The sequence below is a fragment of the Struthio camelus genome, chromosome W (genome assembly GCF_040807025.1).
Source record: "Struthio camelus isolate bStrCam1 chromosome W, bStrCam1.hap1, whole genome shotgun sequence".
Classification (NCBI taxonomy): Eukaryota; Metazoa; Chordata; class Aves; order Struthioniformes; family Struthionidae; genus Struthio; species Struthio camelus.
The window spans coordinates 12,698,821-12,726,204 of NC_090981.1; the positions used below are offsets into that span (position 1 = coordinate 12,698,821).

Below are 27,384 nucleotides of genomic sequence, written 5' to 3' on the forward strand. Positions count from 1 at the left end.
TGGCCTGGCAGACCCTGTTCCATGCGAGAACACCCGGAAGAAGCGGCGAGGGATTGTTGTGGGTGAGTCCCTGCTGCAGGGGACAGAGGCACCTATCTGCCGACCTGACCTCTTGTCCAGAGAGGTTTGCTGCCTGCCAGGGGCTCGAATAAGAGACGTCATGGAAAGACTGCCAAGGCTTGTCCATGCATCAGACTACTACCCTCTCCTGCTCTTCCATGTGGGCACTAATGACACGAAAGGCAAATTGGAAGCCATCAAACAGGACTTCAGAGCTCTGGGAATGGTGGTCAAGGGTCTGGGAGCCCAGGTCGTTTTCTCCTCAATCTTGCCTGTGAGGGGAAAGGACGGGAGGAGGAGTAGATGAGTTTTCCAAGTTAACAGCTGGCTGCGCCACTGGTGTTGGCAACAGGGCTTTGGTTTCTATGACCATGGGACCCTCTTTGAAGATCAACAGCTGATGGGGAGCGATGGGATCCACCTTACCAAGCGGGGCACGCGCGTCTTTGCCAACAGATTGGCCAGCCTGGTAAGGAGGGCTTTAAACTAGGCAAGATGGGGGAAGGGGAGTGGTATAGTGACAGGGGAGTCAGTAAAACACCGCTCAAGTCAGGATGCCTCCAGCGGGTGCATGCAGCCAGGGGAGACAGCATGCAACATGGCTATGGAGGATCCTCTTGCACCTCTCCTGGGAAGCTTGCATGCTTGACTGGCTCTCTGAAATGCCTGTACACCAATGCGCGCAGCATGGGGAATAAGCAGGAAGAGTTAGAGATCTGTGTGCGGTCACAGGGCCATGATCTCATTGCGGTTACAGAGACATGGTGGGATAGCTCACATGACTGGGATGCTGTCATGGATGGCTATGTGCTTTTTAGGAAAGAGAGGCTAGGAAGGCGAGGTGGTGGAGTTGCTCTTTATGTGAGGGACCAACTGGAATGTGTGGAGCTCTGCCTAGGGGTGGCTGAAGAGCAAGTTGAGAGCCTATGGGTAAGGATTAAAGGGCAGGCTAACATGGGTGACACTGTTGTGGGGGTTTACTACAGGCCACCTGATCAGGAAGAGGAAGTCAAGGAGGCCTTCTACAGACAGCTGGAAGTAGCCTCACGACCACAGGCCCTAGTTCTCATGGGGGACTGCAACCACCCTGACATCTGCTGGGAAGACAGCACAGCTAGGCACAAACAGTCCAGGAGATTCCTGCAAAGCATTGATGATAACTTCTTGACAGAGGTGGTGGAGACGCCAACAAGGAGAGGTGTGCTGCTGGACCTTGTACTAACAAACAAAGAAGGTCTGGTTGGAGATGTGAAGGTTGGGGGCAGCCTTGGCTGCAGTGACTATGAGATGGTGGCGTTGAGGATCCTGTGAGGAGGGAGCAGGGCAATAAGTAGGATCGCAACCCTGGACTTCAGGAGAGCTAACTTTGGCCTCTTCAGGGACCTGCTTGGAGGAATCTCATGGGGTAGGGCCCTAGAAGGAAGAGGGGTCCAAGAGAGCTGGTTAATATTCAAGCATCACCTCCTCCCGGCTCAAGATGGGTGCATCCCTCTGAGTAAGAAGTCGAGAAAAGGGGGCAGGAGACCTGCATGGATGAGCAAGGAACTCCTGGCAAAACTCCAACAGAAGAAGGAAGTCTACAGAATGTGGAAAAGGGGACAGGCCACTTGGGAGGAACACAGGGACGTTGTCAGAGTGTGCAGGGATGCGACAAGGAAGGCTAAGGCCCATTTGGAATTAAATCTGGCAAGGGATGTCAAGGACAACAAGAAGGGCTTCTTCAAATACATCAATAGCAAAAGGAAGACTAGGGAAAACGTGGGCCCGCTGCTGAATGGGGCAGGTGCCCTGGTGACAAAGGATACAGAGAAGGCAGAGTTACTGAATGCTGCCTTTGCTTCAGTCTTCACTGCTAAGGCCAGTCCTGAGGAATTCCAGACCCTGGGGACAGGAGAGGAAGGCTGGAGAAAGGAAGACTCTCCCTTGGTGGAGGAGGATCAGGTTAGGGATCTTTTGTCCAAACTTGACATCCACAAATCCATGGGCCCTGATGGGATGCACCCACGAGTGCTGAGGGAGCTGGCGGATGTTCTTGCTGGGCCACTCTCCATCATCTTTGAAAGGTCCTGGAGATCAGGAGAGGTGCCTGAGGACTGGAAGAAAGCCAATGTCACGCCAGTCTTCAAAAAGGGCAAGAAGGAGGACCCAGGAAATTACAGGCCTGTCAGCCTCACCTCCATCCCTGGAAAGGTGATGGAACAGCTCCTCCTGGAGGTCCTCACTAAGCATGTGGAGGACAAGAAGGTGATCAGGAGTAGTCAGCCTGGATTCACCAAAGGGAAATCATGCTTGACCAACCTGATAGCCTTCTATGATGGAATGACTGGCTGGGTAGAGGAGGGCAGAGCAGTGGATGTTGTCTCCCTGGACTTCAGCAAGGCTTTCGACGCTGTCTCCCATCACATCCTCCTAGGTAAACTCAGGAAGTGTGGGCTAGATGAGTGGACGGTGAGGTGGATTGAGAACTGGCTGGATGGCCGAGCTCAGAGGGTTGTGGTCAGTGGTGCAGAGTCTAGTTGGAGGCCTGTAGCTAGCGGTGTCCCCCAGGGGTCAGTCCTGGGTCCAGTCTTGTTCAATGTATTCATCAATGACCTGGATGAAGGGACAGAGTGCACCCTCAGCAAGTTTGCTGATGATACTAAACTGGGGGGAGTGGCTGACACACCAGAGGGCTGTGCTGCCATTCAGAGGGACCTGGACAGGCTGGAGAGCTGGGCGGAGAGGAACCTCATGCAGTTCAACAAAGGCAAGTGCAAGGTCCTGCACCTGGGGAGGAATAACCCCAGGCACCAGTACAGGCTGGGGGATGACCTGCTGGAAAGCAGCTCTGCAGAGAAGGACCTGGGAGTCACAAGTATCTGAAGGGGGGGTGTTGAGAGGATGAGGCCAGTCTCTTCTCCGTGGTGCCCAGTGACAGGACAAGAGGCAACGGGCAGAAACTGAACCACAGGAAGTTCCATCTGAACCTGAGGAAAAACTTCTTTCCTGTGAGGGTGACTGAGCCCTGGAACAGGTTGCCCAGAGAGGTTGTGGAGTCTCCTTCCCTGGAGATATTCAAAACCCGTCTGGATGTGACCCTGGGCAATATGCTCTAGGTGACCCTGCTTGAGCAGAGGGGTTGGACTAGATGATCTCCAGAGTTCCCTTCCAACCTAAAGCATTCTGTGATTCTGTGAAAGATATTTGCAGCACTGACCTAAGAGCACAGCTAACAGAAGCAGCCAACAGATGCAGCAGTTTGTGCAGCAGTTTCTGGGCTCTGCTTTGAGGTAGTTTGTGCAGGGGGGCACAATGATAGGCTGCTCAGACCATTGCACATGTCCTCAGCTATGGTTGTGACAGGGCAGTTCCCTGACAACTATTGGAACAACTGTTTCTGCAACATCAGAGGCTTTGACCCAGATGGAGCTTCAGAAGGAGGATGCAGCTCTGCAAGTCTCAGGCTGCAGAGAGTGCCTGGGGCCTCTTGCTGGGGCTGATGGTCTCTTTGCCTGCAGGAGGTGTGCTGTCAAGTCAAGGAGCTGCAGGAGGAGGTTGGCAAACTGTGCAGCATCAGGGAGGATGAGAAAGAGTTCAGCCAGATCTTCTGAGACTCTGCAGCTTCAGGAGGCTGAACCTTGAACTGTAGTGGAGGGGCAGGTGGAGTCAGTGCCTATTGGGTTGGAAAGTGGAAGCCTCTACCATGGAGAAGGCTGGAAGCTGGTGACTTCTGGCACTGGGAGGGGGGCTCCTGCTCTACCAGAAGACTTGCAACTTTGGAATAGGCTCACTCCCCTTGTAGCCGTTGAGGGGCTGGGAACACTGTCAAATGGAGCGTCTGTGCCAGCTGAGCCTCAGCCACACAGGAGCACCAGGGAGAAGCAGTGAGTGTTAGTAGTGGGAGACTCCCTACTGCAGGGGCTGGAGGCCCCCATCTGCCAACCTGACCTGCTGTCTAGGGAGGTGTGCTGCTTGTGTTCAGTATGTTGTAGAAAGGCTGCTGAGGCTTGTCCAGCCCTTGGACTATTACCCCCTGCTGATCTTCCATGTGGGCACCAATGATGCTGCCAGGGGAGACCTGGAAAGCATAAAATGTGATTTACATGGCTCTGGGGGCAATGATTGAGGGCATGTGGGCCCAGGTGGTGCTCTTACCAACCTGCTGGTGAGGGGGGAAGGGCCTGAGGAGGACCAACCAGATTCTGCAGGTCAACAACTGGTGGTGCAGCTGGTGTTGACAGCAGGGTTTCAGCTTTCATGGCCATGGGACACTGTTCAAGGACTGACAACTGCCTGGTAGAGATGGGAGCCACCTGACAAAATGGGACAGAAACATCTTTGCTACCAGGCTGGCTAACCTGTTGAGGAGGGCTTTAGACTAGGAATGTTGGGGGTGGGAAAGAACGGTCAACAATCAAGTAAGGAAGTGGTGGATGGGGCTGGCAACCAAGGGGACTGGGGTGATGTAAGCAGAAGGGACCGCTTAATCAACAAAAATGGGGCTGAAATGGAATCGCCTTAAGCAGATGCATGTAAATAAGGAAGTGCCTATGGGACCACATCATGGGGAAAGCTCTCCTGCCCTTTCTAGGAAGTCAGCATGCTGGGATGCCTCTCTGAAGTGCCTGTACGCTAATGCGCGCAGTGTGGGGAATAAGCAGGAAGAATTAGAAGTCTGTGTGCAGTTGCAGGGCTATGATCTCATTGGGATTGTGGAGACATGGTGGGATAGCTCACAACTGGAATGCTGCAATGGAGGGGTATAGGTTCTTGAGGAAGGACAGGCCAGAAAGGTGAGGTGGAAGAGTTGCCCCTTACATGAAAGAGCTACTGAAATGCATGGAGCTCTGTCCACAGATGGGCGAGGAGCCAGTTGAGAGCTTATGGGTCAGGATTAGCAGGCAGACCAGCATGGGTGATGTAGTGGGTGTCTGCTATGGACCGCCTGATCAGGAAGTAGAAGATGAGGCTGCCTTCAGACAATTGGAAGAAGCTTCATGTTTGCAGGCCCAGGCCCTCATGGGGGACTCGAACCGCCCTGACATCTGCTGGAGGGACAACACAGCAGGGCACAAGCAATCCAGGAGGTTTCTGGAGTGCATTGACAACAGCTTCCTAACACAGGTGACTGAGGAGTCGATGAGGAGAGGTGCTCTGCTGGACCTTGTACTTACAAACAAGGAAGAACTGGTTGGGGATGTGAAGGTTGGGGGCAACCTTGGCTGCAGTGACTATGAGATGGTGGCGTTGAGGATCCTGCGAGGAGGAAGCAGGGCAATAAGTAGGATCGCAACCTTGGACTTCAGGAGAGCAAACTTTGGCCTCTTCAGGGACCTGCTTGGAAGAATCCCACGGGAGACAGCCCTGGAGAGAAGAGGGGTCCAAGAGAGCTGGCTGATATTCAGGGATCACCTCCTCTAAGCTCAAGAATGGTCCATCCCAACAAGCAGGAAAATGAGCAAAGGTGGCAGGAGGCATACATGGATGAATAAGGAGTTCCTGGTTGAGCTCGAGCATGAAAAGGAAGTGTGCAAGAGGTAGAAGCAGGGACAGGTGACCCAGGAGTATTAGAGACATGGCCTGAGCATTCAGGGATGGAGCTAGGAAAGCTAAAGCCCATCTGGAGTTGATACTGCCAAGGGACGTGAAGGACAACAAAACCGACTTCTACAAGTACATAAGTTGGAAAAGGAAGCCTAGGGAAAACGTGGGCTCACTTCTGAATGGGGCAGGAGCTCTGGTGACAAAGGACAAAAAAGGTTGAGGTACTGAATGCCTTCTTTGCCTCAGTCTTCACTGGTAAGACCAGCATTCAGAAATCCCAATCTCCTGAGACCAGAGGGGATGTCTGGAGAAAGGAAGACTTTCCCTTGGTGGAGGAGGATCTGGTTAAGGAACACTTAAACTGGACAGCTGCAAGTTCATGGGCCCTGATGACCCAACCCACGAGTGCTGAGGGAGCTGGCTGATGTCACTGTGAGGCTGCTCTCAAACATCTTTGAAAGGCCATGGTGATTGGGAGAGGTTCCAGAGAACTGGAAGAAAGCAAATGTCACTCTTGCCTTCAAGAAGGAGGATCCAGGGAACTACAGGCCAGTCAGCAAGTTTGCTGATGCTACAAAACTGGGGGGAGTGGCTGAGACACCAGAGGGCTGTGCTGCCATTCAGAGCGACCTGGACAGGCTGGAGAGATGGGCGGAGAGGAACCTCATGCAGTTCAACAAAGGCAAGTGCAGGGTCCTGCACCTGGGGAGAAATAACCCCATGCCCCCAGTACAAGCTGGAGGCTGACCTGCTGGAAAGCAGCTCTGCAGAGAAGGACCTGGGAGTCCTGGTGGACAACAAGTTGACCATGAGCCAGCAACGTGTCCTTGTGGCCAAGAAGGCCAATGGGATCCTGGGGCTGCATTAGGCAGAGTGTTGCAGCAGCAGGTCGAGGGAGGTGATCCTGCCCCTCTACTCAGCCCTGGTGAGGCCTCACCTGGAGTCCTGTGCCCAGTGCTGGGCTCCCCAGTACAAGAGAGACATGGCACTCCTGGAGAGTCTCCAGCGGAGGGCTACAAAGATGATGAGGGGACTGGAGCACCTCTCCTATGAAGAAAGGCTGAGGGAGCTGGGCCTGTTCAGCCTGGAGAAGAGAACACTGAGAGGGGATCTCATCAATGTGTACAAGTATCTGAAGGGGGGTTGTCGAGAGGATGAGGCCAGTCTCTTCTCCGTGGTGCCCAGCGACAGGATGAGAGGCAACAGGCACAAACTGAACCACAGGCAGTCCCATCTGAACATGAGGGAAAACTTCTTTCCTGTGAGGGTGACAGAGCATTGGAACAGGTTGCCCAGAGAGGTAGTGGAGTCTCCTTCGCTGGAGATATTCAAAACCCATCTGGATGTGATCCTGGGAAATATGCTCTAGAGGACCCTGCTTGAGCAGGGGAGGTTGGACTAGATGCTCTCCAGAGGTCCCTTCCAACCTAAACTGTTCTGTGATTCATTCTGTGAAGCCTTCTTTCTGGAGAAGGTCCCTCATTTCAGCATCCAAAGAGTGGACTGCATCAGCCCTAATGTCTTCCCTGGGTAATGGTGGCACCCTTAGGTGCTCCAGCTGATTTGCAGGCACGAGATTTTTTTCTGCATATTCCATCACTGCTTTACCAAAAGCCCTGTGATGAGCGAAAGAGCAAAACTTAGAAGAGGACTGATAAACCCACTGGCTTGCTTCACCAGCAGCTTCTTTCTTTGAAGGACACACTTTTACTCCTCAGGCATTTAATGAATTTGCTGCCCTTTTTCAGCATGCGTATCTGGTGGGTCGTTCATGGAATGTTCCCCTTCAAGGTATTTGGGGCAATTTCAGAAATGGCCTTTATCAGGTCATCAAAAGCAGTGCAGAGTACAGCTTTCCTCTGCCAAGGGGAATACCGAATCAACATCTCCAGGAGGGACAGGTTACTCTTCAGACACTGGGACATCATGCTAGAAGGGGTACAAGTCTGAAAGACGCCTCAGACTAAATCGAGCAGGCTGGACCCCCTTGATGGCATCTCCTTTGTATGCAAAACTTCCCTGATTGTCCCAAGAACAGATATGTCTGTGTTGCCCTAGTTTACCTAGGAGCACTTGTGCATCCTTCCTATACCGGGGCTGCACATTATCCAACGCTTCCTGAACAACAGGGTTGGGGTCCTCAGGAGGCTCAAGGGGCTTTTTCACTTCCATCATCTTCTGGACATCATGTTCCCGAGTCTGCACCAATAGCAATGCAGGGTGTTGGTCTGGCTCCTCTCTATTTATTCCCAAGCACTAGTCTTTTTTTTTTTTTTTCCAATAAGTAAATGGCCAGCTGCTCTGGCAGGAAAAGACCAGTTCTTAGCCTAAAAGCCTCAGAGGTAGAAGTGTTTAAATTGACAATCAGGTCAAATGTTTAAATTGACATATGGTGCCTTCGTAGCATCTTCAAATGCTTCTAAAAAGAACTGGGCCTTGCCAGGATACATCTGCCTGGCCAGGGAAACAACCTGGAGCTTATCTTGGGGGTTCTTGAATAACACCATATATTTTGTGTTCAGGCTGATGGTGTGGCTCTTTTTACCCTGGCAAAAAACATTCTGGACAATGTACAGGACACTAAGATTCCTGTGATGCGCATACTTAGTAAAAGCTTTCTCATTTTCATCGCTCTCACAAGTAGAGCTCATCAAATCATTGATCACGGCCATGTTTACTTTATTAGGGGGAAATAAATGGCTATCACTAAGACTTTCAGGTTATTCCTCCACATATTTGATAAAAGGACATTTACAGAGCAGTTCCTGATACAACGATTGCCAACAACTGTAACACCACACAGTATTCTCAAGCATAACAGAAAGCCAGCGGTCGGCATTGTCCAAAGGACTTTTTACAAAAAAACTTTTCCCACAGTTGCGAGGCCCTGCCAGAATAGTGGGAAAGAGGTGCCTCCAGCACATGCCCATGATCAAAAGCCATGGGGGGGGGGGGGCTTTAAAAATTTTTAGTCAGTACCCTTTCATCATAGACTACCTTCTGCATCTTCCAGAGGGGCCTGGTTTCTATCGCCCGCTTCTGCTTGTTCCTGACAATAGAGCACTACTCTATCACGATCATTTTAGGGTTGTCACTGTCTGGACATAATCCAACACGAGATCCCTCAGTGTCTCAAAACTGATCTTTTCTCTGTTTGTTGCATTTAGAGTGATGCCTTTAACTTTTAAACAACACTTTCCTCCAGACTGCAAGTAGCTGTAGGATTTGGGGCCCGATGACACAAACTCAGTAATGTGCTCATCTGGCGGCAACTCGCTCGTCACCGAGTGGAGGGTTCCAGTCCCCCAGATGACTCACAAATATCACAGTGTCTTTGTCATGATAAAGGCAACAGTCTTGCAGGGCATCTAAGAGACAGTAAAGCTCTAGGTGTGCATATGCAGTAATGACGCAAGCTATAAAAATGTTAGTGTTGCACTCCAGGGTAACACGTCCTTTGGCGTGCTTCCACGAGACAGTGGCTGCATCCTCATTGATTAAATCACAGGAGAGCACATCCTAAGCTGGAGAAAAGAGGTAACCATACAACTCATCTGATTCCCTTACAATGGCGGTGTTGAGTAGCTTGGATCTCTGTCCAAATTTTTCCCCCAGAGAATTTAAAAACAGTTTGGCAATTTGGTGTTTGGCAGGGTTTTTCTTAATATGTTCAGGCTTCAAAACAATGTCTTCTTTCTGCCTGTAATCTTTGATGCATTTAGCTTGTTTGTCATCATCTGCGCACCAGGTTAGGTAGCCTGAAGCTTCCTGCTTCTGGTGGAGGTGTAGTTTTCTATAATCTGAGAAAAGGCTGCTGCCCCTCTGTTCAAAATGCCAAGCCTCATAGATTTCACAGACCCTGTAGCCCTTCTCCAGAGCCTTGTTCAGTTCTGGGGAACACTGGGTGCCCACAAGGGCTCTTTCTTCATTGCTGTGGGTGCAGAGGGCCTGGCAGGTCTCAGCACAAGTGCGGCACAAGGGAAACAACAGCTTGCCGTTTACCCTCACGGGAAGCACAGAGAAAAAGAGCCCACGAGGTGGGGACACCTTTACTTTGACCATCCCAAAGGAGGCCATCAGGGTGTCAACATTCTCAAAAATAACTTCAGAGTGCCCAAGAGGGTATTGTTTTGTTTTGTTGATGAATGGATAGAGGCTAGTAAAATCACAGAAACGTATCTTTTCACTGGGGGCTGCTTTGTAGTACAGACAAATGGCATTAGTCCTGCCACTGAAAAGCGCATCTCTGGAGATCAGCACTGTGGGCAGTTTGGTCCTGGCTAAGAACTCCACGAGCCCCCTGTCTGATTTTGTCATAGCGACCCACTCCTGCTCCCATATAGATCTGATGTTAAAATGCGCTCTCTTTAGGTGGTCCATTGTCTGTCGTGTTGTGTAGTACAACTATCCAAAGGTGTCCCCCACCAGAGGGTTCCAGTCATTTTCACGGAAGCATTCGATACAACCATGGAAAAAGCACCCATTAAATTCAAAAGCTACTGGCACTCCATCAATGACCGCATAGCCATCCAAGAAGTAGGATCCTACTTGATATTCACTGCCTTGTAACACATGATGGATTTGAATATTTTCCTGTATTTTCTCAGCCTTTGGGACTCTTCCTTATTGTCCCCATGCATATGTTCTTCTGAAGTTGGCATTTTGTTCTGGTTTTCCATTTTCGCAGACAGTGTTTTGCCTGTGTCTTGCAGCACCATGCAAAGCCCAAAGGCTGCCCCAATAACACTGCATGGTCATCCTGGCAGTTTGGGGCCAGGCCCAGAGGCCTCACAGGATTGGTCTCTTCTTTGCAAGTGGTGGGGGTTGTGCAGAGGGTCCCTTGGTGGGCCTCCTAGGAGGAGTTTGTAGCCTTTGGGGAATTTCTAATTTTTTGTGGTTCCCCTCACCCTTTTGACACACATCTCTCTGAGAGATGAGTGGGGCTCATCTCTCTGAGGGGGCTCTGAGATCATGTAGGCTGATGGTTCCAAAAAAATGGCAACCAGCCACTCACAGAGCAATATGAAAACATGTGGGGTATGGTTTTGTCAAAAAAGGCACCCCCCCCCATATGTAGTGGGAGGGGGCTTCCTGATCTCATATACTTCTGGGTAAACCAGAAGGGGTGGCTGGTCCTGCCAGCCAATCACAGGATAGCCTGAAAACACATGGGGTATGACATTGTCAAAAATGGTGGCTACCTTCAAAAATGGGTGCTGAAACAACATGGTAGTCCCTGTGTATTTAGTAGGAGGGGACTTCCTGTTCTAACATCCTTCTAGGGTAGACAGGAAGGGGTGGCTGGTCCTTCCAGCCAATCACAGGGCTGCCTAAGAACACGTTGGGTATGATGGTGCCAGAAAATGGCAGTCAGTCAAACACAGAGCAGTATGAAAACATATGGGTTATGACTTTTTACAAAATGACGGCTCCCTACCTTAAAAAAAAATTGTGGCTGAAACAAAATGGTAGCCCCTGTGGGCTTCCTGCTCTGATGTACTTTTGGGTAAACCGGAAGGAGTGGCTGGTTGTGCCAGCCAATCACAGGGCAGTCTGTGAACACGTGGGGTGTGACGTTTTATAAAATGGTGGCCCCCAGGGGCAAAAAGAGGTGGAGTAAACAGATCATGTGGCTGGAAGAGGTGGGGAACTTCTGGGGCAAGTGAGATGTGATTACCAGTAGGGGTGGGGCTTCTGCCAGAACTTGGGGGTGGGGCACCTGTCACTTCTTATCTGGGATAAATGTTGTCCATATACTACTCATGAAGACTCCTTTCTATGATATAAGAAACATTGTTACTGTTCAAATACTGAAAATTACTGAGTTCTCTCAGCTCCCACTGAATAAATTAAACATTTGCATGAGGAAGTCATACATTCTTGTGATGGAGGTTAGAGCCTGATCTTTGCTTCTAGTGAATCAGTGTCAAAACTGACACTGGCAGAATTAATGGTGGTAACTTTTTAAACTGTGGAATAGGAAAGAACTCACAACAGGCACTAGAACTGACTGATACTGACTGTTCTTGGTTTACCAGAAATGGGTCCCAATTGTTTGATCCTTGGTATAAAGTTCCAATGAAGACAGTAAAGATACAGAAGATATGAAATTAGCCTAATATGCTTTTGAGAAAAATATTGCTACAGAAAATTTAATGGTTTGCCAGATACTAGCACCATGCCAATGATGCTGATCTATAAGCTACTGGCATACTATAAGCATAATAAATTTGAGGTGAACCAGAATGCTGAGATCTGGAGGATTTGTAGGTCTTAGGCCCTTGTCATAAGAATTATTAAACATAATATCTTTGCCAACTTCCAAACAAAATTTTCCAACCTAAAAAAAACTACTAGTTTCAAAAAATGAAGAGATTTTCAGTTCATGCCTTGAAAATGTCACATAGTGTTGTTGTGTACTGTGAAACAGTTCTGCTCCAAAAATGGGGGCACTTCCATAATGAATGAAGTATCTCCTTACATTAGATCAGTTGGCCAGGGCTTTTGGGCATCATCATGGATCACATTGCTATATATCAAAGCACTTGTCTTAATCCAAAGTAATTTTACAGATTGATTAGTTTGTTATTGAATAAGAAAAAACAACTCATATTCTATTATACTTTTTCATAAAAGGGTGTGAAGCTCAGAAATGGGACCCTACCTGTAGCTCTCGCTGCCCTGTTTGCATGAACAATGGCATTTGTCATGAAGATACTGCATCTGTCCTCCAGGCTTTATGGGAAAAACATGTGAGAAAGGTAAGCAAACATTCTTTTTGTAAATTGCTCATTTATTTGTACACAGTAATGGAGGTTGGCAGAGTATTGAGAGGGAAATATCAAATATGCTTACTCTGTTTTATTCTTCTCTAGACATCCATTTATGGTCAGTGTTGGAGACAGGACAATGTTGGGCAAGATGAACCCTTGCTCTGAACCAGTATGGCTGTTTTTATGGTTATGATTTAGCTTGTCCCTCTTGTCCCTCTCCCCTTCCAAAAGAGATTCTATTGGCAGAGAGGATGAATATAAGGTCTTAAGGGTACATCAGTACTGGGAAATACAGCCCTGTGTTAGAGATCCCCAGGCTATCTCTGAACAAGCTGGTGCATTCTCAAAGCTGAGGGCACCTCTATAGAGGGGCATTGGTAGTATAGCTGCGGTAGTGTATATCTGCATCTGTGCTAATTAGTTTGAATTCTGGGATAATTGGAGTAGGCAGCACATAGGGAGAAAAACTATGTTTGTTTCTATTGCCTGAAATTACCATTAGTGCAGCAGTGGCTGATATCCCCATACTGTCTGTTTCATTACAAGGGCCCAGGGCACATCCACACACCTTTGTTGTAAGGCAGTGGTTGACAACCTCTGCATCATCTGGTATGCTACAGTTACATCTAACATCTTTCTTTAGAGGTAGATTTGCGCCCCTTACTCCATAGGCTTTGACACTAACATTAACATCAAGGGATGACTACAGTACTCACTGACACAAGGAAAAGTTGCACGTGTGGTCTGCAATGATCAACCTTTGGATTGGCTCATGGTGCTTTACCATCGCTTACTTTTTATTCAGGTGCATATACTCATACACCATCTATCTCATGATACTGGGACATCAGGACAACTGTATAGTTCAGAGCTGCTCTATCTCTAGGAGAATTAAACCTGCAGAGCTAAATAGAAGGTGATGAATTTAAATGGTTGCTATCTCATAGCACTCTTGGGATTCAGGCAAGGTTGGCACACAATATTATATAAGGTACCCTCAGCATCTATTATTCCTGCTTGTTAAAGAAAGTGACAAACCTGTGGTTAGCTTGTAGATGCTTTCAAGCTCAAAAAGAGTGGGAAAAATGAGACCATAATTGAACCAGACAATTCTATCCTCTACTGATTTCACGCTTCTTTTATTATAGGCTGAGGTAATGAAGAGCAATTGGATTTTGCACATTCATTACAAAATGCTTGCATGATTTTACTATAGCTAGATTGTTTGTGCTTAGAATGTTTAAAAAAAAAGGAAAAAAGAATATTGGGATTGTGTCTCTTCTCACACCAGTTTTACTTCATCCTTGTGTATGCCTGTGTGAGCGAGGAGAGAACTGAACACCTTGTCTGTGATGTCAAGTGTGTGTGTTCATTATATTCCTAAATCTGGATTGGAGTTACCTTTTTAAAGTTCTCTTCTAAAGATGACATTATAAATACTGTATACCTTCTCTAGGTTCAACAGATCTTTCACCTCATATAGAGAATTTATTAGAACCTGTGGAACTCAATTCTGGTGTAGAGTTTAAGCCTTTTTGTATAGCTACTGGTAAACCACTTCCTAAATCTGAAGAATTTAAACTGTTGAAACAAGATGGAACTGTCCTTAAGGTAGGTCTCTGATTAATTACTTTCTATTATTTCTTATGTTTATTGCTTTTGTTTATAAATATTGCACACTATGCTTTTCAGGCATGAAGTGTGAAATTCCAGTATTCTGAGATGACCACATTATTCATGTTTGCTATTCCTTATTTTCTGTCTTCCTGTTAAAAAAGTTTAGGACACAACAGGAATCCACATGACTTAGAGGGCTAGCCAAAAAACAAACAAACAAACAAAATAATAAACAGCAAATAATTTAGATGAGTGGTTCATGAACAACACATAGTCTATGAACTGTTCAACAAATAAGTCTGAATATGTTGAAATTCTCAAAAATGAGAATGGAAATAAGTATTAATTTTTGGATAAAGTGGAAAAATGGCCATGACTTATCCACCATGGTGTTAGCCTCATTTTACAGTGCTCTTCCTATATAAAAACTTTGTCACTAAATAGAGTGGAAACCAACCGCTGTCTCTGAAGTAGTGATTATTTGGACAGAATATTGTGAAAGAAAGTTATTCATTATGTGAAGAATAAAAAGGCATCAAGAAGCAGCAAGGGCACGCTGCTCCACAAGTGAAGGTGTTACAGAAATAGCCTGACCCTAGGTTTCTGTTGAGCAGAGTCACACACAATCCTGCATTAAGTGAATTTATTAGCGGTACAGTGACATAATAACAGCTCAAGCTGGGTGCCTCCAGGGAGGGACCCAGAACAAAAGAATTCTTAAGTAATTATACTCCTTACAGTCTTATTTCCCTGCCTGCCAGTGAAAGTCTCTTCCAATCTTCTTTACTGAGTCGGTGGTCTCTTTCCTTTTCATTGGTTCATGTCTATGTCCCGGGACGGTTGCTATGTTCCTGCTTCACAGTGCCTTATCTTATCCGAAGGTCAACCATTACTTCTGTTCATTCTGTTCTGTATCCTTGAGGGCTGGTTCTAACTGGTTTTGCAGTCCCATCGTCAGCAATGTCTTTTGAGTTCATTACAGTTCAGTCCTGCGGCCTACAGGCTTCATCTACTTTAGGCACTAGTGCTAAGCTGGAGCTGAATTAGTTACAATGATTTCCTTTTCTAACAAAGGAGAGTCAGGAGCTGAGGGTGACAGCAAGTCAGGCAGGGCAGTGACCTCACCAACAAGGAGCCAGGCAGTCAAGCCAGCAAGTCAGGGTCAGGATCAGTTCTGAAGACTGTAACCAGGGTCAGCCACAGTCCAGTGATAACCAGGCAAGTCTGTAGTGATGAGGCAGGTCTGAGGTCGATAATGAGGGAGGTACGATCTTGGGCACAGACATAGCTGCAATGCAGCTGCAGTGTGGCTCAGGCAGGGCTGGGGAGAGATCCTCAGTTTAAAAGCAGCTGCCAAGGGAAAGGAGGGGAGTGTGGGTGTGGGTGTGGGGGGGAAGCCTCTGCTGAAGCTTCTAGTTTTCTTCACAACAGCTGTTATCAGCCAGCTGGCCTTGAGCAGGGAGAGCTAAACTCCTAGACAGGGGGAGTGCGCTCAGGACCATGACAATAGGAATATTAAAACTGTAGACTAACACATGAGGAAATGAGATGCATGGTCAAATCCAGCAGTTATCAGGGCTTCCTTATCTACACTAGAAGAACTCCTGAATGGAAACACAACAGGAATATATGAAATGGACCTTCATAGGGCTTTTCAATTGACATCACTGAACTCTAGACGAGTTCCTAAATTGAGAGAAAAGGGACATGGGGAATATTCCCAAATGCCCATATTTTTCAGGTCCTGTATGTGTTTTGCCATTTCAGCCTTCCTTACTTATTACCAGCAATTGCTCAGAGGTAATATTTACTATTAATCAAATCCAACCTCGTGACACAGGAACCTGGGTCTGCAGGGTTCAAACAGTAGCAGGAATAACAAAGAAGCTATTCCAAGTTACAGTTAAAGGAAAGATTGTAGATCACTTTAAATGTCTTTGCCTCTTTACTTTTAAGGGAGGAGGTTTATAAGCTAGTCCAACATGGCAGGACTCTGCACTTCAGGAAAATGTCTTAATAAATATCTACATTCAAAATATGAACAGAAGCCTGTTATAAGCAGCAACCTGATTATGTATATTGAAAAATAAATGTGATAGCATGGATTAAAAGAAAACACAAGTGTTTTGGGAAAGATATAAACCCTCAGCTTTAGGGTACAAACCTTTGTCTACTTTGCAAGAGTTTGAAAGAATCTCTCCCATTCTCCTGTAAATCTAGGAAGATGCCAGAGTTTTGCTGATACAGGGAATTAAAAGGCTGGTTTAATGCATTCATGCTTGTTCAGTTCCTCCTGTGCCTCAGTATGCCCCAAGGCTGATAGACAATGGACATAATTTTCTCATTATTAATATCAATGCTGACTCCCATCTTGGAGATGGACCCGTTGTGTCAACAGAACTCCTGTACAAGCCAGCAAAATATGATCAGTCCTGGCTGTCTGTGGAAGGTAAGAGGCCATTCCTTAATTCCATCAAATACAAACTTCATCTGCATGCTGAAACATATTTATAATGTGGTGCTTGCTCTTACCCTAGGCTCTTTTATGATTGGCCATGTGACTCTTCTCATATTAGTGTATAATGTTAATGTGGATGTGGTACACCAAGTTATTAAAAAGGTCTATTTGACCTTCAGTAACCAAAAGGTTCCCCACTCCTGCCCTAAAATAAATACTCCTCTACTGTTGGGCTCAGCTGATGAAAACTCTCATTCAGATACCAGGTTTTCAAAAGTAAGGAGCACTGCAGAGCTCCCCTGGAACATATATAATCTGCCTTCCTGTCTATCACTGAAAGTCTTTAAAAATAAGATCTTAAACAAACATTTGTCGGGAATGGTATAGGTAAAGGTGAGCCTGCCTGTGTTAGGAAATGGACTAGAAGACCTCTAATAGCCATGTTTTTCTATGACTCTATGCAAGGCCTAAAGCATTATGGGAAACATTATAGGAGCTTTAATAAATAATGAACAAACAAGGTAGTCCAAAATCTGGACACACTGAGGTCAGGTTCCAGATTTTGGCCTGCTTCTCCTTGTAAACTGTGTGACAGCAGCTTTAATTGCTGAGTCACACACATGGGCAAGCAAAGGTATGCTTCCAACACACTTTGCTCTCCCCACATGGACGTGGCAGTGGCAGTCTGGCCTTGAAGTGCTGGGCTATGTGCAGGAGGCAGTGGTCAGCTCTTTGTCAATACACACTGCTTGAGCAATCAGGCTCATTCTACTGTGAAGGAAAGGCAGATAGAAACATCCCTTGGGCTGGATCTGGGCCCAGTGGCCACAAATGGTTTATGCTATATTCATTAAAAATAAGTAATTTATACTTCTAAATAGCTTGTCCTAGAGTGTGTAGACAACTGAAGAGCTTGAATGTCTTACCTTGCATATACTGTGATTCAGAAATATTTTCTAAGTCTTTTCTTCCTTATCATTTTTAGCATGTGACTTTACTGTTCCTTTCTCCTTTTGTTCTCAGTAAAAGGAAAAACCAAAAGACTTGATAATCTGAAACCAGAAACAGAATATCAGTTCTGTGTTCAGCTGAGTCAGCAAGGGGAAGGTGGAAAAGGCCATCCTGGACCAGAGGCCAGCTTCACCACAGCTGCACTTGATATGTCATGATTTTGGCATTTCAAAAAGGCAAGGTTTCAGCTAGTCTTCTCTGTGTTCCCTGAACTCTGATGGAACACTTTCATTTGTACAAAGAAAGGGCTTAATCTAAAGTCTATTTGGATCCTATGAAAATAATCTCAGGCAAAGCAAAGAAAAATGAAAAGGGGAAAAAAAGCATCTCATCTAGGGGAGATAGATATTATTCTCCCTGATTTGTAGGTGGGAAAACCTGGAATGGAAAATTTGGATATTTTGCCTGATACTTATTACTCAGTGAACATATAGTAGAGTTGGGGATAGAGATCACTTCTGTATGCCAGTCCTTCCTCTCAATATTAGATTAGTTTATTTTTAAAATTAAAATGTTTGAATAAGCAGAAAAACTTTCAGTTCATTGAAAATACAGCCCATATTGAATACTGAAATACAAAATAAATGAACATTCCAGTAGAAATTATCTAACAAGAGCAAAAGAGCTAGCTAGCTTCTTCTCATGGCTAAATAGTGAACTTTACATCATTAGTCCAGTGAAGGGACCCTTTTGTTGACACCCACACCAACGGCTGTTGATAAGGTACTCTGAGCCTATCAACATCTAAGAGTCACTCATGTAATTGTTGCCAAATTGGGGGGGGGAGGAGTGCCCTTTGTCACTCTGAGATAAGGCATGTGATTGGGACCAGCTATTTTAGCTAGCATATCAGACCCTTGTTTTTGAACCTTCCTTTCCTTTTTATTCATCTGTACCACAAGGCTCATAACCCATTGCCTGAGAAACAGATACATCATGCCATTAAAACCATTTCCAGTGTCCCAGATAAACAGAACAAAGCATTCATTTCTTGTGCTGAGCATGCTGCCTCAGCAGAAATCCATGTCTCTGCTAGGTCTAGAGAACCACATTAGAATGATGGCTTCATTTGGAACCAGCAGGCACTAAATCAGTCGGGCAGAATCAGATTCTTGATTAATACTAGCATGGGTGTGCAAATATCCAAAGGATATGAAATAATGTTCCCTCTCTCACTGTGGGTTCTCCAAGGTCTTCCTCCACCAGAAGGTCTCATTTTCCTTCTGAAAAGTATGACATCACTGAATTTGTCGTGGCATCCTTTAACACCTAGGACAGAGGATGGAATTTGTATTGAGGTAGAAAGGAAGAGTGAATGACAATGGTGGTAAGAACAGTGTTATCACCCAAGTGCCAAGAAATGTGTCCACTCTGATCATTAAAGACCTTGAGCCCAGGCAGCAATACATGTGCAGGGTACAGGTGAACACCAGGTCCCAAGGAGAATGGAGCAACTACCTATATGCATGAACTTTCAGTGACAGTAAGTAGCTGATTCACTTCTGTTTAATTCTTCCTTTTTCCCCAATGATCAAAATTTGACTGTCATTTGATGACTCCATTAAATGTAATCCTCCTTTGTAACACAGTTTCTGATGACCACTAATCATCATCATCATCATCAGCAGCAGCAGCAGCAGTGTGCCCTTGCAGCAAAGAGGGCACATCCTGGGTTATATTAGCAAGAGCGTAGCCATCAGGTCTATTGGACACTTGTGAGACCACACCTGGAGTGCTGTGTCCAGTTTTGGGTTCCCCAGTACAAGGAAGACACTGACATACTGGAGTGAGTCCAGCAGAGGGCCACTAAGATGATTAGGGTGCTGGAGCACAGGATGTACGAGGAGAGGCTGAGAGAACTGTGTTTATACAGTCTTGAGAAGAGAAGGCTGACGAGGGATCTTATTTCTATCTTCAATTACCTAATAAGAGGGAATAGAGAAGCCTGAGCCACACACACTCTTTTCGGAGGTGCACAATGACAGGATGAGAGGCAACAGACACAAGCTGCACCATGGAAAATTCTAATTAGATATTAGGAATGAAAATTCACCATGAGGGTGGTCAAATGACAGAACAGGGGCCCAGAGAGGTTATGGGATCTCCATCCTTGGAGCTCTTCAGAACTTGACTGGACAAGGCCCTGAGCAACCTGCTCTAATTGGGACTTCTTTGAGCAGTAGGTTGGACTAGATACCTCTAGCGGTCCCTTCCAACCTACGTGATTCTATGATTCTATTTTTAAGAGGGCAAGCTAAGTGATCAAACAAATTATTATCCTGGGAATTATCAGCCACTAAGAATAAGTTTTCCAAAAATTGGAGAAAAACAAACAGAAAACTTGGGTGCCCAGGCTTTCTATATTTCAGTGAGATTCATGCTTCTAACTCACTTTGGAGCTTTTTCACCTCAGGATGATGAACCCATAGAGTTCTATACTCCAAGCTATTTTGTTGTTCTAAAAAAATCTTCAGGCCCTGTCAATTCAGTTATGTCAATATTGAAAAAGTTGATACTTAGAGAAGGTGCAATATATTTTCAAGACCCTGAGAAAGAAGGGTAGTTTTTGAGTGTGCTGCATTGAAGGTCAATGAGCATGTTTGAATTCCCAAAGTGCATAGGAAGTGGTAAGAATAGTGTCCTTTCATAATGGCACAACAGACCCCCTCCCTGAGGGCTGCTCACAGAAGTAGCGTGCTTGCCTGACAAGCACCACTTGCCAATACCATACGCTGGAGAGGTGCACTACTCAGTAATGTGGCTCTGGACTACTTCTTTAATCCCTAAAGATCATGTGAGGAAGCCCTCACTGAGACCCTGACTTAGGCCCTGCACATATTTACAGAAATATCAATGGCTGTCATACACTATTTACCTGACCTCTGATGCCAACCTGCACTAAAAAACCCAAATCACTACAGTACATTTTTCTGAGAGAAGATACTTATCTTAGCAGCTGTGGGTATAGCCACAAGTCAAGGTCTTAATCCTGTTGATGATTTCTGGATGATTTTTGGGAATGCTGGTATTGATTTCCTTCCTTTCTAAAACAGCCTGTAGCCTGACAGGGAATAATTCTCTGCAGCAGTGGAAAGTATGGAATCTTGGAATCACACAGAGGTGACAATTCAATATAGAAGTAAATGAACTGCTCTGCATTAATTCAAAGGCAATCATATTGTCCTTGCAGTACTGCCTGGAACATTCACTTCTTTTTCCAAGAACAGATGCATGCTGAATGCTATTGGGACTGCTGCTGGAAGTATGCAGTACTGCAATATTGGTGACAATACAGCACATTAAGTTGTTTTTTTTAAATTCAGTTTTCATAGCATATCAAAAAAATTCTGTTTCCATTTAAGACAGAAAGAACATGAAGGAAAGTATTTGGTTCACTGAGTGAAGGAGAAAAGAGTGGATGTATGTTAGGATATTTTGTGTGTGTTTATTCATAGGAATCCCTCCTAAACCATACAACATCAAGTTTTCTAACAACACAGACACATCCTCAGTCATCTCTTGGACAACTCCTGAAGGACATTCCATCTCCTCCATCATCATCAGCTACAAAATTTATGGCAAAGCTGAGTACAACCACATCAATATTATCATAAAGAATACCACCATTACTCAGTATCATCTCAAGGGCCTTGAGCCAAACACTGTATATTGGGTCCAGACTGGTGCCCAAAACAACATTGGCTTGAGCAACCCAAACACATCTTCTGAATTGAAGACTCTTCCAGAAACAAAAGGTAGGTCACTCCAGCATGTTGGACTCAGCACAAACCAGGGCAGATGGTGTAGAATAGCTAGCTGAACAGAAGTTTTAATATTTAATTTTTTTATTACTTTGATTTTGCTCTGATTTTTGACATACATCACACATAGACAGAACAGCCCCAGAGTTTGATCCTCAGCTCATTGCATGGCCTTGGTGAAATGACAACATACAGTGTTTGTGTGTCTCTACTAGTGGGTGTCCAACAGTCAATAAATTCATGTTGCTGAGGGTAAGTAAGGATCACTGAATTGGACCTTCTAGATTACACTAGCCAGTGAATTTTATTGATTTTACTCAAATTACAGGGAAGTTGCATGTTCTCAGCTCTGCCTGAATACAAGGGCAGTTGCAGGTGCTCAGACATCTAAAAATCAGACCATCCAACATCTGTGCCATTTTTGGAAAGCAGAGAGATACGTTTCCATGCATTTATACTGTTTATCTGTAAGATGAGAGTATTTACCTATGGTATATACCTAACTCATAGCTCTCCCAGGATTAACTGGATGTAATTAAGACCCCTTTTTGTCCTCTCTCAACAGCTCCATACAAATCAAAGGGAGATAAAATGGTATCCTTGGCTCAGCAGGGATGACCTGTATAACAATCCTCCTGGCCTTTCTCATCATACTGCAATTAAAGCAAACCAACATCCAGCACAGAATGGTTCAGGCCTTCCAAAATGTGGCAGTGGGTTTCCAGTCTTCCTGTGTCAGTGTGGTTATTCATGTTGGCCTCATCATCCTCCATAGCTCTTCCTTGTCCTCAAAATCTTTTCCCCACAAAAGTGTTCCATGGGCATGTATGACTGAAGTGGAGATATTTCCTCAAATACTGAAGAAGATAATTTTCTCTGTCTTTTCATACCATGATTCTTCTTTCCTCATTCTTGTTATTGAGCCTGACTGGCATAGACTTGAGTCAATCCTAATTTGAATTAGAGCTTGACATTTAAAACTGGTTCTAAAAGCATTTTTACCTGTGAGTTTTTGCCCAGCCCCTTCAGTCTCCAAGATGATCATAAAATTGTTCAGGAGGCCCAAATCTACAAAGGTACAAGTTAGGAGCCTGATCGGTGGCACAAGCGCTTGATGCAATCAGTATCGGAAATAGGCACAAGTTCTACTTCACTCAATGTAAGCAAGAGATGGATCAGGCTCTGTATTTATACACAGTGAATGCACATGCATACAGTCAGTGTAATCAAAGAATTGCTCAGTAAGATATAAATCACAGCTAATTTCATTTGCTTAATTCTGTTACAGAGGGAAGAGCCAGCTGTACAGTTTAACACAGGTACTTTCACACTAAGCAGGAAAGCTAAAAACAGCCCAGATCCCGCTGTCTATCCAGTTCTTAAGTGGAATGACATCAAATTTCAATATGTGATTGGAGAGGGTAACTTTGGGCAAGTCCTTAAAGCACAAATTAAGAAGGATGGCTTACACATGGATGCTGCAATTAAAAGGATGAAGGGTTGGTAAAAATCACAGACTCTGAGATTGAAGACCTGTTATTTTATTCCTGCCTAGTGCTGTCCTATCATAAGAAATGCTTAATAGCCCCCCCACTAAAATAAATTTAAATACTCAGTACTCCAAATTAATATTGAAATCATAGCAAGATTTGTGTCTTGAGGGTTGTATTTCTGCTGTGAAGTAACAATTTTATTTCCTTTTAATTATTATCATTAATTATTATTTATTGCTCAATTCATACTGTAGTAGTAAGCACTGAACCTCATGTGTAAGTTTATCATCTGTGTGTGGGAGCTATTAAAAGATATATTTCATAGTGATGTGGCACAGAGCTCACCTTGGGGCACAAAATTTGCTCATCTTGCCTTACTTTAGTAGATCAGATGATAGCACTATACTATCAGGATCACTTAACTTTGTACTTAATGGGCATGATTGCCAAGATCCAGAAATACCCACAATAACTAGAATACTACAAGAATTGAGATATTTTTTCTTACAATTCTCTGGGTAATTATCTAAGGAAATTAGGACAGACTCTAAATATGATGATCAACAAAGGTAAGCACCAGGTTCTGTATATAGGCAGATATGATCAACAGCACACAACAGGAAGGATCCTTAGACTCCTAGATTTGCATGATCTGCTATAGGATACAACATTCTCAAATAATAAGGGAAGTGACATGTGTGGTACGCTAAGGCTTTTTTTGGTGCAGATGGCTGCTACAGACATTATGGTTCATTTTAATTGAAAAACCATTAATATTTTATAAAGATTGATGTATCTTAGAGTCTTCCTCTTTCTTTAGGGATGAAGTAGTAGTACTCCAGGCAGTCCAAAGTCATCATAATTAACAATGATATCACATAAATTCAGTTCAAAGAAAAACAAAAATGCATGTTTATTTGATTTCCAGAGTATGCCTCAAAAGATGATCACAGAGACTTTGCTGGAGAACTTGAAGTTCTTTGTAAACTTGGTCATCATCCCAATATCATAAATATTTCAGGCGCATGTGAACATCAGGGTAAGAGACTTTTGGGTACATGTATTTAAAAAGTTGGTTATAAAAGAAATAATATAGCATATAGAACCACCAGTTTATGAGCATGTCATATACAGTTCCCTTCTGTGACCTTGTGAATTGTAACATTTCTATTAAAAAGCCAAACAAATCTGGGTATGGAGCTACAAAACCACAATAATCCTTCTGAAATTGATGATGATGACCAATACCTCTAACTTCTTTTCTGTATCTGTAAATTACAGTGTTTAATATTTTTTCTTTCATCTATTGGATTTTTTTTAACCTACAGTAATGGAAATACACAAATACTGTTACAGAACATCTTTTTACCTTGTGATGTACTAACTATTGCTGATTTTTACATTAAGGTATCTTTACCTTGCTATTGAATATGCTCCCCATGGAAATTTCTGTGTCCAATTCTGGGCTCCCCAGTACAAGAGAGACATGGCACTACTGGAGAGAGTCCAGCGGAGGGCTACAAAGATGATTAGGGGACTGGAGCATCTCTCCTATGAAGAAAGGCTGAGGGAGCTGGGCCTGTTCAGCCTGGAGAAGAGAAGATTGAGAGGGGAATCTCATCAATGTGTACAAATATCTAAAGGAAGGGTGTCAAGAGAGTGGGGCCAGACTCTTCTCCGTGGTGCCCAGCGACAGGACAAGAGGCAATGGGCACAAACTGAACCACAGGCAGTTCCATCTGAACATGAGGAAAAACTTCTTTCCTGTGAGGGTGACTGAGCCCTGGAACAGGTTGCCCAGAGAGGTTGTGGAGTCCCCTTCCCTGGAGATATTCAAAAGCTGCCTGGACGCGATCCTGGCCAAGGTGCTCTAGAGGCCCCTGCTTGAGCAAGAGGGGTTGGGCTAGATGATCTCCAGAGGTCCCTTCCAACCTAAACCATTCTGTGATTCTGTGAAATTTGCTGGACTTCCTGCAGAAAAGCAGAGTGCTAGAGACAGACCCAGCATTTGCTATCACCAACAGTACTGCCACTACACTATCTTCTCAGCAACTTCTGCATTTTGCAGCAGATGTAGCAAGAGGGATGGACTACTTAAGCCAGAAACAGGTCAGTGCTGAACTCCCTGCCTTTTGAGAGCACAACAATTTATTTTTAGAGACTATGTATTTTAATGAAATCAAAATAAGTTTGAAATTTTAGCTTCTAGAATCATAGAATTATATAGATCATACTCTGGAGGACTCCAAACCCCCACTCAAAGCAGGGCCAATTAGAGCAGTTTGCTCAAGGCTGTGTTCAGTCAAGTTTTGAATATCTCCAAGGATGGAGGTGCTACAACCTCTCTGGGCCCCTGTTCCAGTGCTTGACCAGCTTCATGGTAAAAATTTTTTTCCCATGTTCCAACTTGTACACATTACCTTGTGTCCTATCACTGTGTACCTCCAAGAAGCGTCTGTCTCTGTCTCCTCTATACCCTCCCATTAGGTAGTTGTAGACAACGATAAGACTCTCTCCCCCCAACCTTCTCTTCTTAAGGCTGAAAAAATCCAGATCTATCAGCCTTGCCTCTTTCAACATGCTCCAGCCCCCAACCATCTTGGTGGCCCTCTGCTGGACTTACTCCAGTATGTCCATGTCATTTTTGTACAGGGGAATGCAAAACTGACCACAACACTCCAGATGTGGTCTCACAAGTGCCAAACAGAGGGGAAGAATCATTTCCCTCAACCTGCTGGCTCCACTCTTGCTAATATAGCCTAGGATGCAGTTGGCCGCCTTTGCTGCAAGGGCACACTGATGACTCATGGTCAGTTTGCTCTCTACCAGGACCTCCAGGTCCTTTTCTGAAAAGCTGCTTTCTAACCAGTCAGCCCCCAGCCTGTCCTGTTGCATGGGACAAGTCCCAGGTGCAGGACTTACCATTTGCCTTTATTGAACTTCATGAAGTTCCAGTCAGCCCTTTTCTCCAGTCTGTCAAGGTCGCTCTGCATAGCAACCCTGCCCTCCAGAATATCGACCCCACCACTATCCTTAATTTGGTATCATCTGCAAACTTGCTGAGGGTGTACTCCGTCCTGTTGTCCAGGTTTTTAATAATGGCATTAAACAGTATTGGCCCTAGTATTGACACCTGAGGGATGCTACTAGTGACCAGTCACCAGTTGGACTTTGTACCACTGATCACAAGTCTCTGGGCCCAGTGATCCAGCCTGTTGTCCACCCACATTATAATCTGCTTATTCAGTCCATATCCTTACCAATTTGACTATAAGGATATTATGAGAGATAGCGTCAAAGGTTTTGCTAAAGTCAAGGTAAACAACATTTGCTGCTCTCCCCTCATCCACTGAGCTAGTCATTTAATTATAGAAAGCAATCAGGTTGGTCAGGCACAATTTGCCCTTGGTAAATTCATGATGGCTGTTCCCAGTCACCTTTGCGTCCTTTATGTACTTATAAATGGCTTTCAAGAGGATTTCCTCTATAACCTTCCCAGGGCCTGAGGTAAGATTGACCAGCCCTAGGTCCCCAGATTCTCCTTCTTGCCCTTCTTGAAGATGGATATGACATTTGCTTTTTTTCCCCAGTCATCAGGAACCTGTCCCAATAGCCATGACCTTTCAAAGATGATAGAGAACAGCCTCACAATGGCATCAACCAGCTCTCTCAACATCCTTGGATGCATCCCACCTGGTCCAATGGACTTGTATATGTCCAAATGGCTTAAGTGCTCCCTAACTCAATCCTCCTTTACTGTAGGTAATGTTTCACTCTCCCAGACTCTGCTACTAGATTAGGCCTGAGGGCAAACCTTACCAGTGGAAACTAAAGCAAAAAAGTCATTGAGTACCTCAGCTTTTTCCATGTCCTTTGTCACTAGGCCTCCTGCCCCATCGAGCAGTGGTCCCACGTTTTCCTTAGCCTTCCTTTTGCTGCCGCTGTACATATAGAAGCCCTTCACATTCCTCACTAGTTCAAGCCTCAGCTGGGCTTTGGCTTTCCTAACTCCATCCCTGCATGCTCAGGCAGTGTCTCTATATTCCTTCCAGGTAGCCTGTCCTTGCTTCCACATTCTGTATACTTCCTGCCTGACAGACAATCATATTTTTGGGGGGGTCCATTTGGCCCTCTTCAAATATTACATCATGGAGAATCATGTAAGAAATAGTTACACTATCAACTGTAAGTTTCTAATAACTACTTTCTTCTTTTGTCAAAAATTAATAAATACCAAAAGTTTTCCTTTGGTTTTGGATGTCTACAGTTTTCAATATAGAATTAATATATGCAAAGCTCATGGCTACCATGGTAATTTCCATTTTTTTTAAATTAAGTTTATTCATTGAGACTTGGTGGCAAGGAACATCACAACTCAAGTTGTGGAACAACTAAGAAAATAACTCTATTTAATAAAGTCGGCTTGTACAAATTAAGCTTTAAATAATGTAACTACTGTAAACAATCTGTAGAGTATAAATGTTTATCCCAACTACTAGGATAAAAGTGGAAGTGATTATCCCCCTCTACTCAGTACTTGTTAGACCACACCTAGAATACTGTGTCCAGTTTGCCCCTCCCCCCCAATACAAGAAAGACACCGATAAACTGAAGCAAGTTCAGTGGAGGACCACCAAGATGGTCAGGGGCTGGACATTAGGAAAAAATTATTTGGAACAGGTCACCAT

General features: G+C 44.9%; 1 pseudogene; it reads left to right on the forward strand.

The window, feature by feature from the left end:
* Nucleotides 1-11,761: 11,761 nt before the first annotated feature.
* On the forward strand, nt 11,762-27,099 carry LOC104143414 (angiopoietin-1 receptor-like; annotated as a pseudogene).
* The last annotated feature ends 285 nt before the right edge of the window (nt 27,100-27,384 follow it).